At 43.2% G+C, this 7,443-nt stretch overlaps 1 long non-coding RNA gene across 1 annotated transcript; it reads left to right on the top strand.

Annotated features, from left to right (window-relative positions):
• The first annotated feature begins 963 nt into the window (after positions 1-963).
• On the top strand, positions 964-5,634 carry LOC148803179 (uncharacterized). Its single transcript, XR_016081252.1, has 3 exons — positions 964-1,078; positions 2,017-2,816; positions 2,889-5,634. It is a non-coding gene; the product is annotated as an uncharacterized LOC148803179 (long non-coding RNA).
• The last annotated feature ends 1,809 nt before the right edge of the window (positions 5,635-7,443 follow it).

Below are 7,443 nucleotides of genomic sequence, written 5' to 3' on the forward strand. Positions count from 1 at the left end.
ACCGCGCTTAATGTTCCTAAGGCCGAGGAATGGGGGTCTGAGACTGAAGACTTTAAGGAGGTAGATTCTCAAAGGGTTGTCGAGGCCAAGGGGGCTAAGGTGGGACCACCGCCTGTGGAGGTCAAGCTTCCTGCATGGGTTGGCCACCGATTTGGGACCTCCCCTTGCTGTGTGAACCCTGGGAATATGGCTCAGATCCGAGCTTTATATTGCATTGCCGAGGAGTACGAGCTTAGGTGTCCAAGGGTTGGTGAGATGCCCACAGATGCTCGGCCGGACAATTGTGTATATGAGAAGAGTCTAGAGTCTGAGTGATGAGAATAAAATTTGTCATATCTTTACCCCTCAATATTTAATATTTTGCACTTAATTGGTACCTAATTGGACTCATTACTCTTGTATTTCGATTCAGGGCAAGCTGATAGGCGATTGGAAGAAAACAAGGCTAATCGGATGTTTTCGCACAGTTTCGGCACCGATCAGTGATATGGGCATAACTCTCAATTCCGGACTCCGATTTGGATATTTTAAGAAGCACTGAAAAGATAAGGAAAAGGCCCACAACTTTTATGTTTTGGGTTTTGACAGAATCGATCCACATCGAAGACGAATTCGGGCCTAAAGTCGGAGCAATTTCGCAGCAAGGCCCATTTCACAAGCTGAAGCCCATTCCGCAGAAGAGTCTTGAAGCAAGCCCGAATTGTTAGAGAAGCCCAGTTCGAATTCAAGATCCAAGAGTCCCATTAGAATAGAAGTTGAATGTGATTTCAATAAAAGAGTTTTATCAGATTTAAATTCTCAAGTTGTAATCCTAGAAAGATAAGGGATAAGAGTTAGGTAGGATAAGTTCAATTTAGACTAGGACTTTCCAGTTTGAGGATAATCTCCTTAAGGGAGTTGGAGAGCAGCCCTCTCCCCAAATCTATATAAAGGGGGGGGGGGGCGGACTAGCACCCAAGGCATCAATTTCCTCCAAGAGAGCTTCAGCCCTCAGAGAGAGAAATCAGCAATCAATGAGGAATAAGCAAGAGTTCGCCCCTTTCTCATCTGGAAGCTGCGTTTTCATCATGAGGTGTCTGTAAGTTTTTATTTCTGGTTGAAGGGTTAGGGAACCCTTGATTCTGTAAGCATTGTGAGATCTAATTGATTTTTATTTCAGTTCATTGTTTATGTGTATTCATATATTTTCTGTGAATTAACTGTGAGGATTATTTTTGTTGATTAAGCAAGAAGGGTCCCTTGCTCATTCAATGGAAATAATCCATAGCCGATTGAACCTCCAGTTTCGTATATGATTGGTAGGTTCGATCATGGTGGCAACTAACATAAATTGATTGCAAAAAAGTTTTCGATCTATGTTAGGAAAATGTATGATCTGGTTTAAACGGTCTGAGCTTGTGAGATCGCTGACTAGAATTGGGTCTCTCCCCTCTTAATGCTATTAATAGGTTAAATCCTAAGAGCTTGTTTAGGACTGCCTATTAATAAGGGAAGCAATCAAAGAGCTTGTTTTGGTTGTCGAATAATAAGAGTAGAGGCAAACTGTTAGAGCTTGTTAACAGCTATAACCAATTTATTCATAGACATATGAATCTATCTTTGCATCAAGGATCAATGCTACGAATCAAAGCTGAACTTGTCCCTTCAACCGGAAGTTTTCTCCCATCGATTTGATTTTTTGTTTTCTATTATTTTATACTATTTACTTGTTTTCCTTAGCTTTACAAACCCCCCTTAATCCATCTACTTGGAAATAAATCCACCCAATCCCTGTGGAGAATGACCTTGCTCATCACTATCTGCAAATTATTAACCCAGAGCAAGACTATTTATCTTTGGTTGGGTTCGGCACCCACCACTGAGCTGAGGTTCCCATTGCACGAGGGGGTAGTCAGAGTGCTGCCAGTGTAGCTAATGCTGAACTCCTTTAGGTTCCTGATCGATTTAATGTCTTATTGTTTTGTCCACGATGTCGAGCTTACCCTGGGTATGGTTTCCTACTTCCTCAAACTGAAGCACCACCAGTAGGGATACTACTACTTCTTGGTGAGGCGGCACATTAAAGTGCTTGTCGGGGCCCCATCCTCAGTGAAGCACTGGAAGGAAGGATTTTTCTTTGTGCATTGCCCTGGAGGTTCACCCCTTCTAGTCACACTCCAGGTGCCGAGGACTAAGGTGTCGCAGCCTGCGTTGGCCTGGCTTAACGAGGAGGAGAGGGCGGCTATAGGCATGATTATGGAGGCCAACATGATGTGCTGCATGTCCTTCTCGATGTTGATCCACATTGGGCTAATGAAAGGGGAGGCCGGTCCATTTTGTTGCTTCAGTTCACTCATTGATCTTTTCCTTTCCGAGCTTACAACTTGTTCTGACTGAGTGCTCATTTTGGTCCAGGTGTTGATATGGTGAGTGAGGAAGAGATACTTTGGAGAATGATCGCTAGGCAACAGAGGCGGAGCCGAGGTGTTCAAAGGGCCCAGCTCCATCTCGAAGTGATGTCGCCGAGGTCTACCGAGAGGGCTTCCCAACAATAGAAGAGAGCCAGGCAGTGGAGTGATGAAGAAGAGGTTGTGGTGGTTGACCCGAAGGAGGGTTACCAGTCCGCCATCCCCCCTTTTCTATGGATGAACATGCCTAAGGGCAATAGCTCAGCTCTTCACATGCTACAGTGGAACATCCGCTCCAAGGACGGGCTCGATGCGGAGAGTGTGCCTGAATAGCTTCTCCATGGCATTATGACATAGGCCATTTGGCATGAGGCTGCAAAGTCTACGAGCGGTGTCCTGGAGTACTCTCTCCTATGTCAAGTTTCTTTGGTTAGTCCATGCTTATTGTTGGTTTCTTGTTTGGTTCGAGTTGACCGTGCTAACACTTGGTTTCTTTTGTAGAGCGCTTGTTCGGTGGTTGCAGTGGTCGATTGCCTTCGGTTACTGTGACACCTTTATGATGCTGAGCACACCGAGCTTGTGGGCCTAAGATCCCAGTTGGCCAAGCTCGAGGCGGCTGGTGAGTGTGTTAGACAGTTGTATGCCCTTAGCTCCAATCAGATTGATGTACATTATGATATTTATTATAAATGAATAAAGTACATATTTGATTCATGTTATTGTGGTGAGTTTCTGTGTAATACCCTTAAACTGGACACTTATGAGACTCGTGTTAGTTTAGAATGTTCACATCCGTTGGATAAGTCTGGGGAGATTTATCCTGCCAAGGCTGACACTGGTGTGTTGCCAAATATTGGGGTGGCCTGTCTCAGCCGCCAAGGTGAGACCCGAGGCACATGTAGTGTAGGTTTACTTGAAACCCTGAACCGGACCAAATTTCCAGTATTGCCCTGGACCTTGGAGATTGATGGGCAAAACTGGAAAGTTACACCTGACCCCTAGACTCGATTATGATACTACACTAGGTGTCAGATTGGACTATCTTTGATATGCCAATCAGTGAGATCCTTAGAGGGGGTCAAAACTTAGGTATGTTGGGACAGTCTGAGAATTCATCTGAGTGGGTGATCATAGTGACAAGATCAGCCCCTTTGTCGGACAAAGGTAATGATCGGGGATGAACTCTCTCTTGTGGAAACCAAGACTACCGGCAACCGATTTCAATCGTTGAGATTTGTTTTGCAAAATATATTTTATATACGGATATAAATATATATATGTTATGGTTTCAAAATGTTTGCAAAAGGTTTTAAATTCCCGGGATCCATGTGACCAGAGAGTGCAGTACTGTTCCTTGTAGCCGAGGGAGAGGTCCTCTCTTGTCGGGCAGTGTTTGATCATTATGGGCTGAGAGGTTAAGTGTAAGACCATTGAGGGTAATACTTGATGGACTAATCTTGCATCTACCCACAGTCCCTAGGTGTTACAAGGTGGCTTGGCCCAGGGACCACTTAGTGTAATGTTGGGCCCATAGAGTCCATATGATGGGCTTAAGGGGTTCACTGGGCTTTCTAGTGAATTCGGCTAGGCCTTGTAACAAAGGCAGGGCTGAGCCCTTGTGGCTGATGTGTAGCTCAATGTTGTTAGACAATCTTTATATGCCCTTAACTTCAATCAGAATGATGTACTTTTGACATTTATTGTAAATGAATAAAGTGAATATTTGATTCATGTTATTGTGGTCTGTTTCTGTGTTATACCCTTAAACTAGACACTTAATGAGACTCGTGTTAGTTTAGAATGTTCATAGCCAGTGGGTCAGTCTGGGGAGACTTATCCTGATAAGGCTGACACTGATGTGCCACCAAGTCGGTTGAGGTGGCCTGTCTCAGTCGCCAGGGTGAGACCCAAGGCACATGCAGTGTAGGATTAATTGAATCTTTGAACCAGACCAGTTTTCCAAGGGACTCGATTATGATACTGCACTAGGTGTCGGATTGGACTGTCTTTGATATGCCAATTAGTGAGTTCCTTAGCGGGGGTCAAAACCTGGGTATGTTGGGACAGTCTGAGAATTCATCTGAGTGGGTGATCATAGTGACAGGATCAGCCCCTTTGTCGGACAAAGGTAATGATTGGGGATGCACTCTCTCTGATGGAAACCAAGACTGCCGGCAGCCGATTTCAATCGTTGATATTTGTTTTGCAAAATATATTTTATATGAGATATAAAAGTATATATATTACGGTTTCTAAAATGTTTGCAAAAGGTTTTAATTGTCGGGATCCATATAAGCAGAAAGTGCAACACTGTTCCTTGCGGCCGAGGGAGAGGTCCTCTCTTGTCGGGCAGTGTTTGATCATTATGGGCTGAGAGGTTAAGTGTAAGGCCACTGAGGGTAGTGCTTGATGGGCTAATCTTGCATCTGCCCACAGTCCCTGGGTTTTTATAAGGTGGCTTGGCCCAAGAACCACTTAATGTAAGTGTTGGGCCCAATAGAGGCCCATGTGATGGGTTTCAGGGGGTGCACTATCCACAACAATGTATTCGGCCATGCCTTGTAACAAAGGCTGGGCCGAACCCATGTGGCTGATGTGTAGATCAATGCTTGGGTCCCACGCCATACAAAGAAGCCCAACTGGGCAGCAGTTTGGAAGCATTATTGAGCACATAGACTTATTGGGCCTGAAGCCCATTTCGAACTGGCCTAATTTGATTAGTTAAATAGATGGGGCGGATCTGGGATTAAATCAGCAGATAGGATAGAGTCCTACCCTATCCACTTAGAGAGACCAGATCTGAATTCAGATTTGGAAACCTCCTGATAAGATCAGGAGAAAGCTGATCTAATCTACAGAAAAGATAAGGGTCTTATCCTTATCACTTAAAGAGAGTCCAAATTCAGATAATGATCTGAATTAGGAGACTCCTAATAGGATCAGGAGCTGATCTCTTTAAGCCTATAAAAGTAGGTGGGGGCGAACTATCCAAAGCATCCCAGAAATTCCAGAGATACTAGATCTCGAATTACAGAGAGAAGAATACACAGTGTGACTGCGCCTTCTCCCTGTGATCCCTTCCTGTTGCCACCTTACTTCCAGTTCGTTCTCCAACATTGTAGGAGTGGTCAAGATTGGATCTTGACATCAGTCTTTGCTGAAAGGCTGATAGGAAGTTGTGCTCATTGCCTCCTTTGGATTCTTGCTGAAGAATTCGGTTCATGGGACGGACCCTGCTGATTCTGCTCCTCCATCCACTGTGCATCATCCACTGTGTCATCTTTAGTGGGAGCAGTCTTTGGTGATCTTCATTGGGTGTGAACACCTCCATTGAGAGATATTATTTCTCTGTATCAGGTATATCCATCTCCTACTATTTCGTTTCAAATCCGGTTCGGTTTATGGTTCAAGATTGATCCTTGAAAAATATGATTTTTCTAAAATAGGGAATACGATTCCTAGTTGAAGGAAGAGAAATTTTTTGAAATTCGCCCACTTATTCCGCAAGATTTGGGCGTCCATGTGATGGATCTCTCATCCCTTCAAATGCTTGGGTCCCACGCCATACAAGGAAGCCCAACTGGGCAGCATTTTGGAAGGCTAAGTGAGCACATATACTTATTAGGCCTAAAGCCCACTTCGAACTGGGCTGATTTGATCAGTTAAACTAAGGGGCAGATCTGAGATTAGATTAGCAGATAGGATAGGGTCTTAACCCTATCCACTCAGAGAGTCTAGATCTAAATGAGATTTAGATCTGGAAACCTCCTAATAAGATTAGGAGAGGGCTGATCTAATCTGCAAATAAGATAAGGGTCTATCCTTATCACTTAAAGGGAATTCAGATCCAAATGTGATTTGGATCAGCAACTCCTAATGGGATTAGGAGCTGATCCCTTTAAGGTAATAAAAGGAGTAGGGGGTGGCAACCTCTTTGAAGATCTCATTCTCACTTTCAGAGCCAGAGATACAAAAGAGAGAACATAGCACCACTACGCTATTTTCTCCTTGCCGCCTCCTTCCTGCCGCCGCCATAACTGCCAGTTCGATCTCCTCATTCAAGCAGGAATGATCAAGATTGGATCTTGATATCAGCCTTTGGAGAAAGGCTGATATGAAGTTGTGCTCATATCCTCCAACGAATTCTTGTGAAGGGTTCAGTTCGTTGGACAGACACTGTTGATTCTGCTCCATCCTACACTGCACCATCTTCAGTGGGAGCAGTTTTTGATTCCTTCCTTGGGCGTGAACACCTCCATTGGGAGATACTGTTTATCCGTATCAGGTATATCCCTCTCCTGCTTCTAGTTTCAGATCTAGTTTGGTTTATGGTTCAAGATTAATCATTGAAAATGCAGATTTTCTAAAACAGGGAATGTGATTCCCAAATGAGGGGAGAGGAAATTTTTAAAATTTTGCCCAACCTAGTGGCAGGGTTCGGCCATCCATATGATGGATCTCTCATTCCTTTAGTGGTATCAGAGCCAGGTTCAAGTCTTGAATTGAATTAAACCAGATCTGAACCTGCGCAAATGGGCAGAAGGCGTTCTACCCGATTTGCGCAGATTAGGGTTTTTTCTGGAAAATTATTTCCCAAATAAAGGGTGATTGATCTGAAGTTAAATTTTTATAAATATGTATTTTATTTAGAATTGCTCTTTATAATTTTCTTGATTTATGGGCTGTTCGTACAAGTGGAGATCGAAATCTTTTTCTAGCTCGTGGCAATCTGCGATTTGCAGTTTCTTGATTTATTTATTACATTTGGTCTGTAAAATAATTTTTTTTTTTTTTTATTTTTAGACTGAATGTATAGGATTCGATCTGATGTAATATTAATAGAAATTTTAGGTTTTCTATTTTATTATTCTTGGATCGAAGATGACGGCGCAGATGGGAATATCGCTATCTGTGATTTGCAGTTTGTGAAGCTGCACACTTTGATCTAACCTCTGTTTTGTAGGATGTGATGTGCGAAAAACCCTCTTTGACTGATTCTTGCTTTTCTTTGATCAGTATTTAATTTCAGATCAATTTTCTTGGATTAAATCTTTAA

Source organism: Nelumbo nucifera, chromosome 1, assembly GCF_055504915.1.
Source record: "Nelumbo nucifera cultivar China Antique chromosome 1, China Antique-T2T, whole genome shotgun sequence".
NCBI lineage: Eukaryota > Viridiplantae > Streptophyta > Magnoliopsida > Proteales > Nelumbonaceae > Nelumbo > Nelumbo nucifera.